This window comes from Pteropus alecto, unplaced genomic scaffold, assembly GCF_000325575.1.
Source record: "Pteropus alecto unplaced genomic scaffold, ASM32557v1 scaffold13, whole genome shotgun sequence".
NCBI lineage: Eukaryota > Metazoa > Chordata > Mammalia > Chiroptera > Pteropodidae > Pteropus > Pteropus alecto.
In genome coordinates, this window is record NW_006434373.1 from 8,087,518 (window position 1) to 8,097,964 (window position 10,447).

The 10,447-nt window shown below is 36.5% G+C and overlaps 1 pseudogene; it reads left to right on the top strand.

Annotated features, from left to right (window-relative positions):
* Positions 1–2,052: 2,052 nt before the first annotated feature.
* Positions 2,053–2,190, top strand: LOC112477796 (annotated as a pseudogene).
* The last annotated feature ends 8,257 nt before the right edge of the window (positions 2,191–10,447 follow it).

Here is a 10,447-nt window from a genome sequence, read left to right on the forward strand (position 1 = left end):
GGGGAGGTTGGTGTGTTATTGTTCAATGAATATAGTTTCAGTTTTACAAGATAAAAAATGTTATGATGATGGATGGTGGCGATGGTTGCACAACATTATAAATGTATCTTATACCACTGAGCTATGCAGTGAGTGGTTCAGTTAAAAATGTTTACGATGGTTTTTTAAAAGCTGTAAAGCGAATAACAGAATTATGTAGAAAGCAAAATATGCACTTTGACCTCAGAGAAACTTGGGTTTAATTCTCCGGTCCTCCGTTTATTGCTTCTGTGACTTTGTGTAAGTTACAAAAGCTCTCTAAGTCTCTAGTTCCTCATCTGCATAAAGGAAATTATAATGTCTTCTTTAAAAATTATTGTGAATATTGAAAGAATATATTAAAACTCTTAGATAAGACAAAAGCCCAAGAAGCTGTTTATAGATATGAGGATATTCACTGGACACTAGCAGATAATGACTGTCATTAGTTACACGGTCTTGGCGACAGGAAAAATTTTGTAACTGAGAGTATTTTCTGTTTAATTTTTATTTTTAAGAAAACTCAGCTTTCGGCCCAATTTTTTTAAGCCTGTTTTTGTTTTTACTGGCGGCTCATGTGACATATGACAGTTCATAAAATGGCTTCAGAGGTCAGGAGTAGATGGAAAACAAAAAACAAACTGGGGTGGGAAAGAAAACCAACCAGGAGGAAATACGAGCTGGCTGGCTCCCTCTCAGCCCTGATTTAGGGGAGGGAGTTGCTACCTCTGAACAAGAAGGATGGATCTGTTCCTTCAAGCCTTGGTAAAGGAGAGAGAATAAAAAAGCAAAAGCTGTTGCTTTGGCCCTCCTGACTCTCAAGGTGGAGGAAAAGCTGGTGTTTTGACGTCATGAATTATGGCATAGGAGGGAGGGAGGTACTGGGTAGGGTTCAGGTCAGTTGGAAAAACTGGCAGGTACCAGATGGTGACTCTGGGTGTCCTTTGAGTTGGAATCACTCCAGGATAGTGGTGGGGGGTTCCAAGCAGAAGAGTTTGTACCTATTAAAGTTAGATTGTTGTGGACTAACTTTCCTTCTTAATTCATCTTACTCGCCCACCTTTGTTTTACTCTTACTAGTGTAATGTTTCTACTTATGTTTTGTTTTATTCTATGTGTTTGTAAAAATTTTAAGAAGTTATCTACATACATGAACAAGGTAAATCGGCTAAATGTTGGACACTGGCAAATTTCCTAAAAGAATTTCCAGCTCAATTACTGTTTTTTGTAAAGCCAATAAGCAAGGGAAGAAAAGAAGTTAAAAGCAAAAAAGTCAATTGACCATGTTTTTTTTAAATTTCAGTTGATGATTTATCATTAAAGAGAAAACTTGTAATTCCGGTAGTGGTTTATAAAAGAAAATATTTTCATGCATTAAATTGAATAGGATCTTACAAGAGCATTCCTGTATTATAGGAAGAAATAACAGCAAAGAGTTACGAATGGCTATAATTGTTTCCACTAGTCCTCCCTGCACCACTCATCCTCCATGAATATCGCAATTTTCTCATTTCACTGAGTTTAACAAGAAACCAAAAATTCCTGAAAAAGCCGAGATTTTTATCTTCACTCTGTCACTTTATGAATTCTCTTAACAGCTTGGACCATACAATTTTGTACACATGAGACTATCTCCTAAGTCATAAAGGTTGAAATTTTGACCTATGCCTCTTTACTTCTCAGAAGATACCCTTCTATACCTGGTCTACAAATGATTGTTTTTAAAGTCCTCATTCTCCCACCCCCACAAAAGCATTAACTTTTAAAATTGTAACTGAGTCATTTCTTCAAATCTTTTTCAAAAAAATGCTCATTCAAACAGATTTGATTTCAAAAATCTAGATATCATTTCCAAATGCTTAGAATTATTAGATAGTATGAGTGACCAAGTAGACACACAGAAATTCTATCAGCTATAAAAGTCATCCACTGGAAAAGTTTCACAGTTAACTGTGCATTTCTTCAGTTATGAGCTTATCTAGATCAACTTCCTCAAATAAATCTGATTATTCTTTGGTTTAAAAAGGAATCACAGTGTTATATGAATGAAGAGAAGTTTGGTACTCCCCTTGACCTGGCGAAGGAGGTCCCATGACTTTACAGTTAAGGTATCACCGCCAATATGTGTTCTCACGGGGGTTGCTGTTTCACCATTCAGGTGGATGGTATTTTGTGAGCATGTATCAGCCATATAATCATGCTCTGTATTTTTGATATGTAAATTATAACCAAAAAAAGTATTTTTAAATTGTTTTTAATAAGTGATATTAACATGAGGCTCAGCAGTTAACTTTTTTTCTACAGCATATTTAGCTTTACCAAGACATATCTTCAAGGTTTGTTCCATCCATATAATTGAAGAGATGTTAAAAATAGGATAGAGATATAAATGTTTTATGTACATATCAACTTGAGAGATGTGTTGAATTCTGTATGTTTTGAAATATGTATCAAATTCACTGCAGACAGTAATGATCTAGTATATGGTTCTTTTAGGCATCTTATTTCTCTTCCTGTTTTCTATCTGTAAACTATTTACTACTTAGTATTTTCTCTTCCAGCTGGCGGGCAAGAGAAGGAAAAATGAGATCAAAGTAACCTAATCTTTTCTTACCATAATGGATGTACCAAAATGTCTTATTATAAAGGAGGTAAAATTATATTTCCCAAAGGGAAATTTAGTGTTTATCAATGGGATTTGATTTATTCTAATGTTCAGTTATTTGCATGACATTTGAGAAATATAAGTAAAATAATGACACCTGTATAGGCACAATTAATGATAGTTTCATATTTGTATTTGGACGAGTCAGTTACTCTGGACTTTCTCTTTTTTATACTCTGAAGGTTGTACCAAAGAACCAAGCCCCCATCACCACCATCACCACCTTGCTTTGTTCTCGTTTTACTCTAGAAGGGATATGACAGAGTTAATCAATTCTTACCATGATATTTACTGACCCATTTTTAGTCCAATTTTCCAGATTCCATCTCCTGGGGCACCTGTTACATGGTCCCATATGCTTCTTTTGGTTATTATGCATTAAGAAGTCTACTAGATATCAATCTGAATGACAATGTATTTTCCTAACCAAGGAATTCAGTCTATATGGGATTTAGTCTATTTGCAGGAACTATACATAAAAATGCAATCAGTTGAAATGTGTGTGTATGCGTATGCGAGTGTGAGAGAAGAAGACAGAGACAGAAATATAGAGACAGGGAAGCAGAAAGAGCAAGCGCTGGAAACTGCTTCTTGACCCTGAGCTTTCCACGTATATATTACAACCTTCCAAGTTTCCATTCAGAAGCTATTGATTTTACAGACCTTTTTCACTAGTATCCAAAGCCTTTTATGGCTATAAAGCACTTTTATATATATTACCTCTTTTGATTATTACAACCATCATTCCATTCCATAATGTAGAAGGACTCTCATTAACTTATCAATTCCATGGGAAAGAAACTTCTTCAGTAAGTGCTTATAAAAAAAGTTACCATAGGAAGCATCTCCTATAGTACAAAGTTAAAAACAACGAAATGTCAAAACTTTAACTGAAAATGTATCAAGTTGCTGAAAGTACTCTTTAAACAATTCCACCTTAAATTTTACCTTATAAGCAAATAAAATAGATTTAAAGGTTCAAATAAAAACCATTAGTTGAAGTTTTCAGAATATCTTCCACAATTAGAAATGTTTTTCTCTTCCTTAAGATGTACAATTAAGAACTTATGTTAATGGAGAGATAAGACTGATCTGAGTTATCTAACTGACTTTACTCACACAATATTGACAAATTATTCTTCCACCTTAGGTCATTCTTCAAAGTAATAGCAACAAATTCAACTCAGTTTAAACAGGCAGTTTTTTTAATATGTGGAAGTTCTATTTTAATACATGGTCCAAGTTTTTTCCAGTATTACATAATATTATTTATCTCAAAAATGTCACATAGTGCATGAAAATTTGAATTGTGATGAATTACTTATGATATTAGCAGATTTAAAGTATTAATAGACTAAATTAAAGGTCATATCTTTGTCAACACAAAATGCCTTTCACTTATGTGATTAATAACAAAAGAGGCTATTTGGGACTTAATATTTTTTACTAGCTTTCCAGTGTTAGATTGTGATATCCATATCACAAATATGATAGATATTCTTAATCAGTGGTATAAGAATTCTCATTAGGTACTCATTAAACTCCTGCACCTTAAGATAACCTTGGGAAGTGCATTAGACACTAATGAATACATGCGTTTATTGTATAACTCTTATTAATGATAATGGAATTTATACACATGCAGTAAGAAAAGAAAGTACAGATAAACTGTACAAAAAAATGATAGTGATTGGAATTTTATATCTTAACACCAAAATAAAAGCTATATTTGTTGATTTGCTAAAATAAAACCGTCTGCATAAATGCCACATGTGAGACAAAAATTAGTTGCAAGAAAAAATCTTCAGACATTTAAAAATGCTTAAATGTTTGGCAATAGTTATGATAAAAAATGAATAAATACCTGGACGTTTTTAGAATGAATAATTTAAAAAAAAAAAAAAGCAATCATCTTGGATTCTATAAGATGTTACAGTCAAGTTTCTTAATGTATTTAGTTAGCAACACAATTGATGAATTAATAAGCCATTAATCTCCCCTATGCCCTTTCTGTTTTTATTTATTGTTGTTTTTCATATTTAAAATACCCCCATGCTCACAAAATGCCTTGCTAAGGGAAAAGACATCATATAGGTTAAATTAAACCATGAGTCAGAGATATTAAGAAGCTATTTGCTTCCTCTTGATTCTGAACACAAGTAAAATTATTTTAATCATATGACTATCCAAACTATTTTTGAAGTTAATCTGCAATTGAGATTTTTCTAAAGCTTCTGATGGACCTTCTCATAAACATTACTGTCTTTCAAGAATTTCTTTTTTTCTTGTTCTCTAAATTATCCTAATGTACTTAAATTCCATTTATTCTTGAATCCTCTTCGGAGATAAGAACAAAGTCACCATCTTAGAACAGTAGAATCTTAGATCTGAAAGAGACTGAAGAAATTATCTACCTACCAGATAGTAATTATTCTTCTTGAACACCACTAGCATTGAGAAACTCAGTAATATAAAAGGCAGCCCATTTTCAGTTGTTAAAACATTTTGTTATAATTAGCTGAAATCCACTCCGTGGGTAATTTCTGCCGGAGAAGCCTAGCTCTGAAAGCTTAATGGAATAATTTTAATTTCTCTTCCACATAACAGACCTCAAATACATGAATGCTTGTTTCTGTGCTGATGTCTCTTTTTCTCACCAAACATCTGCGGCACCGTCAACTATTATTTATATAAGATAGGGTTCATTACCTACCAACCTCTCTGCATAGATGTCAGAGAGATGCTCACCCGCTTCAATAAGGCACCTGGAATTAATCATAATTTACCTGGTGGGGGTTTAGTAGTGCTGAAGGCAGGGAGCTTATTATCTTCTGTGAACTGGATACCATTCCTCTATTAATGCAGCCTGGAATTGCATTAGATCTTTTGTCAGCCTCATCACCTTGGATAACCCTCCATATCCATGGATATATTACCAGGGGGGAATTGAGAGGAACTTTTAACAGACCATCTAATCTGCCTCACTGATCCCTTGATCAAATAGCAGTGCTTTTATAGCAGGCTATCTGGAAACCTATATAAATGGGTCATTAAAAGCACTGTAGTTTTTGAGACACTAAAAAAAGGGGGTGGGAAGAGAGATTGTTTAAACACCCCTTATCCATTCCCGTTCTCCCAAATTCAGCATTTATTCTGAGCCACAACCACGTGTCTAGCTGGGACAGACATGTGAAAAATAGACCCCTGAATCTCATTTCCTAGGGTTCTCGGATAAGCAAATCAACAACAACATTCTGTGCAGAGCAGTGCGATGACAATTTTAATAGTGAAAGAACAAAAGAGGAACACCCAACTCAGCCTAGGTCAGATGAAGGTCATGGGGGCATCACCGAGAATCCCATCTTGAGTTTAATCTTAAAGGAAAAATGAGGGTTCTCATGGCTCCCTCACTTCAGTGCTTTGGTGCTGAAAAATCAATCAATAACAATGCAAAAAAACACAAATTTAAAAGATCGATGAATTAATTAATTAAAGGATTGATTAATAGATTATTTAGAAATAGAAAGTATTTCAGGCACGTACCAGTCATGAAAACGAGAGTTTAGTCTCTTCCTAAAGAGCTAAGTAGATTGGCTAAGCAAGAGTTTGTGCTTGTGGAGGAGGTTGGAGAAGTAGATAATGGAGAAAGGAGTGTGAGGAGAGTGACTAGATATGAAAGAACCGGCTAGTTGTGCTCTTGCAAAAGTCCAGGGGAGAAAGAGAAAAATGAAAAAAAAGTGGGGACAGATTAGAGAGATACCAAGGACGAAATAGATGTCAGAGGTAAAGGATAGAGATCATAATTTCTTTGTTTCTTGCTTGGGCAACTGTGAAGAAGATTGCATTTACCAACTTCCAAACCACAGGCAGGGCAAGTTTTGAAAGTGGGGAGAATGACAAATCCTGTTTGATTTGGATTAAACTGAAGATGGAGTATTCACAAGAGATGTCCATGAGGTACTGGCCACCCCATACCCACTCTCCAGTTGGGGATTGAGGTCAAAAGTCAAAACACAGATATCTGAGCCATTAGGGGTCACAAGTTATAGCAGAAGCCATTGGTGTGGATGAGACTGTGCAGGAAAAGTGCATAGTGTGGCGAAAAAAAATGCCAAACATGTCCCAGGGAACATAAGTATCTAAAGGACTGCCTAAGGAAGAGAAGTCTGCAAACTAGACTTCAGAAAGTGGTGAGAGTGGTTTTCTCTATAAGATGACGAGGAGGGGGATGGGGGAAGAGACTAAATATATTTGTATATCGAGTAACAAGGGCCAGCTGAGCAGAAGTTGAAAACAAGGGGAGGACAAAATAATTAATGGATCAAGACTTCTTGCATTTATATACAGTTCTGAAAAGTCTATTATCTCATAGACTTTAATTATAAAAGGAGAACTTTATTCCCAAAGAATACATTTTTCTAAGAAATCAGCAAAAAGGATATTTTCTTCTTTACGAATGCCACTTTTCCTTTGGCATTTTTCCCATATTTAAGGTTTCCACTAAGCTACCTTCTGATGTTAAAGATTTCTGCCTAGAAGTTTCTGGAAGAGCTGAAATAGGAAAGGAAGTTGGGTCCAAATATGGAGCGTTTGAATTTTATTCTCTGTGAAATAGGAAGCTCTGTATAGTTAATATTCAGCAGTTCTAGACTACAGTGTTCAGACTTCACTGGTACTGATGTTAAGACCTCGGTTATGCAGAACCCCAGGGATGGGGATCATTCTGGGTAGCTTGACTATCATTTTAAGCAACCAACCTGTTCCCCACACCCCTTTATATTTTTTAATGGATTTTCCCCTAAAACATATCTACAAATATTTCTATCTTTAGACTCTTTTCTTATCATGTTATAGTGAGAAAATAGAAGACCCTCATCATTTCACCACCAAGTGTATCAGTCTTGTTGTATCTATTTTCTGCCTTCCCTTTTTATGCCCTGGATGTAGTGCCTCAAAACTGTATCAAAATCTATCCCTCCTTTGGTGTTCTGGATACCATTTCACTCACCTTCATGAAGACTTTGCCTGGCTATTATCAGAAATTATCTCATCTCTCCTCTCTTCTACATCCTTATATTCTCCCTCATTACTAGAATATTCCCTTTAAAATAAAAATATACTATAAATCTCCCACCTTAGAATTAACACACAAATACTTTGGCTAGCCAAGGTCTATGCTTCTCTTCACAGCATAACCTCAAGTGAATGCTGACTGTTCCTGCTGCCTCTACTTCCTCACCTCCCATTTTCACCACAACTGATATTGCGATCCACTTTCCGATTTTGCAAGAGAATTCCAGTGGATTTCCCATGTTGTAGTAGCGTTCTCTTCAACTGTCACGATAGTCAACCTTCCACAAACATGATTCAGTTGGCCCTCATCTTGAAGTACTTTCTTCTGTTGGTTTCTATGACAACACTCTCTAGTTCCCCACTCGTTTTACCAACTGCCCCTTCTCAGCTTCTCTTTATTCATTTCTCCTCCTCCTCCCATGATCTTCACTTTGATATGGATTATGAATCTCACACTCAACAAGCAAAACAGAGATTGTGGCTTGTACCCCAAATCATTCTTGGTATTCCCCATTCCAGTAAGTGGCACCACCAGTCATTTACATAGTCGCTCCAGCCGAGGACTACAAATCTTCCTGGCTACTTCCCTCCTTTCTCTTCACTCCCTATATGCAATCTGCCAACGAATCCTGTTAGCCCTACTTCTAAAATGCACCTGGACATCACCCACTTCTCCCCACCTCTACTGCCTCCTCCCTGGCCCAAGAACCATCCTATCCTGCTTGGGCTTTCCTAACCTCCCGACAAGCCCCCTGCTTGTACTTTTACTTCCCTGAAATTCAGAGTAATCATTTTTAAGCTTTTTCAAATTATTTTAGTCTCCTGAATAAAACTCTCCATTAGCTTCCCACTTCACATAGAATAAAATCCAAACTGTATATCATAGCCTTGTATTTGAACCCAACCTTCTTCTGCACTTCAGCTTTTCCAGAATTCTTTCTACTCACCATGCATCACTTTAGCCCCAAGAGCCCTTCTGTTCCTTGAAATCATAAAGCCCATTCCAACGTTAGGGTCTATGTATTTATAGTCCCTCTACCTGGAACACCCTTCCTTCAGGCTCCTCTTCATTCAAGTCTCTGCTGAAAGGGCACCTATTAACAGCCTTCCCTAACCTAGACTCCTCTCCCCCAGGCCTAAGTTGGGTCTCTGTCACACGATCCTGTTTCCTTCATCCCATTTTTCACTATCTAAAATTAATTTTCTTTTTATTTCTTTTTTACATTGTTATCTGTCTCTCTCCACTAGAATATAAATTCAATGAAATCAGATATCTTGTCTGTTTGAGTCACTTCTGTATCTCCCCAGTGCCTAGCATATATAAAGTACTTAATAAATAATAAATCAATGATAAACCAGGGATAAATGCTGCTTGGTTTTCATTCTGAGATTCTTGATAAATCAAAATAACATTTATGGAGGTAATAGTTTCTCCCTTAAATGTTGAAAACCTTGTGACTTAGCTGAGGTGTTTGAAAACCTGTGACTTAAAAGTGTAAAGATGCACATAAAGCTTGAAGAAATTTATTTTAACATGGAATCCATACAAGGCCATGTAAACACATTTACATGTGACCTCTCACAATGACATTAATTTTTTTTAGAATTTTAAGCACTTCTGATAATTTTTTATAGTGAGAGGTGTATAAAGAATGTTTTAAAATAGTCTAATTTTATTTTTAAACTAGGAAAACAAACTTTGTGAAAACCACCCAAAATAAAATATTCCAGAGTGAGGCAGGGACCCTGAAAAGTTTTAAAACTTGCAATTGCCCACAAGAGAGGAGTAGGCACTTAAATGGCTATTAGTTGCCATCTCCTATTATGACCCCATTACATCTCCGGGCCCACAAACTGAGGCATAAAAGAGAGTGAGATTTAACCTCTAGCGGAAGTCATCTTAACAAAGAGGCCACAATTAGTAGTCCAGTATCCTGACCCCTAAAGATTCCTAGGAGCTGCCCAGATTTGCTTGTGAGTCCGTCCCTGCCTGTATACCCACAGTGGTCAGATCTCTTAGAATAGAATACAAGGGCCCCACACTTGTCTTAGGGGAGTGAGTTGCAGATAGCCAGGTGAGGTGCTGATAAGCCTTTATGCGGATGCTATGAGTTTTATAGAGAAAAGGAACGGGTCAAAATCATTCAGGCCTCCAGCAAGAAAGAAAGGGGAGGATGGGGATACAATCTCAGCCCGACCAAGCAGTAGAAACTAGATCTGCCGTAAAAAGGACTGTGATTTCCCCCGTTGCTTCGTCAGCGCTATTGACTGAGTGGAACCAGAGCATAGCAGCCCTTTATGACCTGCTGCCCATACCTTGGCCTTGAAGCTCAGGGACTTATGTGACCTGGAACTGAGCTTTCTTATCTGTAAATACTCATTCATGGTCACTATTTCCTCACAGGGTTGCTAGAAGAATTAAATAATATGGATAAGTCCATAGTAAGAACTTAATAGAAGACAGCTGTTGTTATCATTACACAAAAGAGCTAAAACCATAGCTTTCATGCCCACTTTCTATAACTCTTCTCCCTCCGTCTTTGCTGTTGGGCCATCATCTCTCAGAGGGTCTGCTTTGGGATGCACTTTTGTTCCAACAGACTCAATACTGCTTATCTATATAAGTCTTGGTACTTCTTAACATTAGAAATAAATTTATGGTTTATCATTTACTCCCTGTCTTCCCGTCAT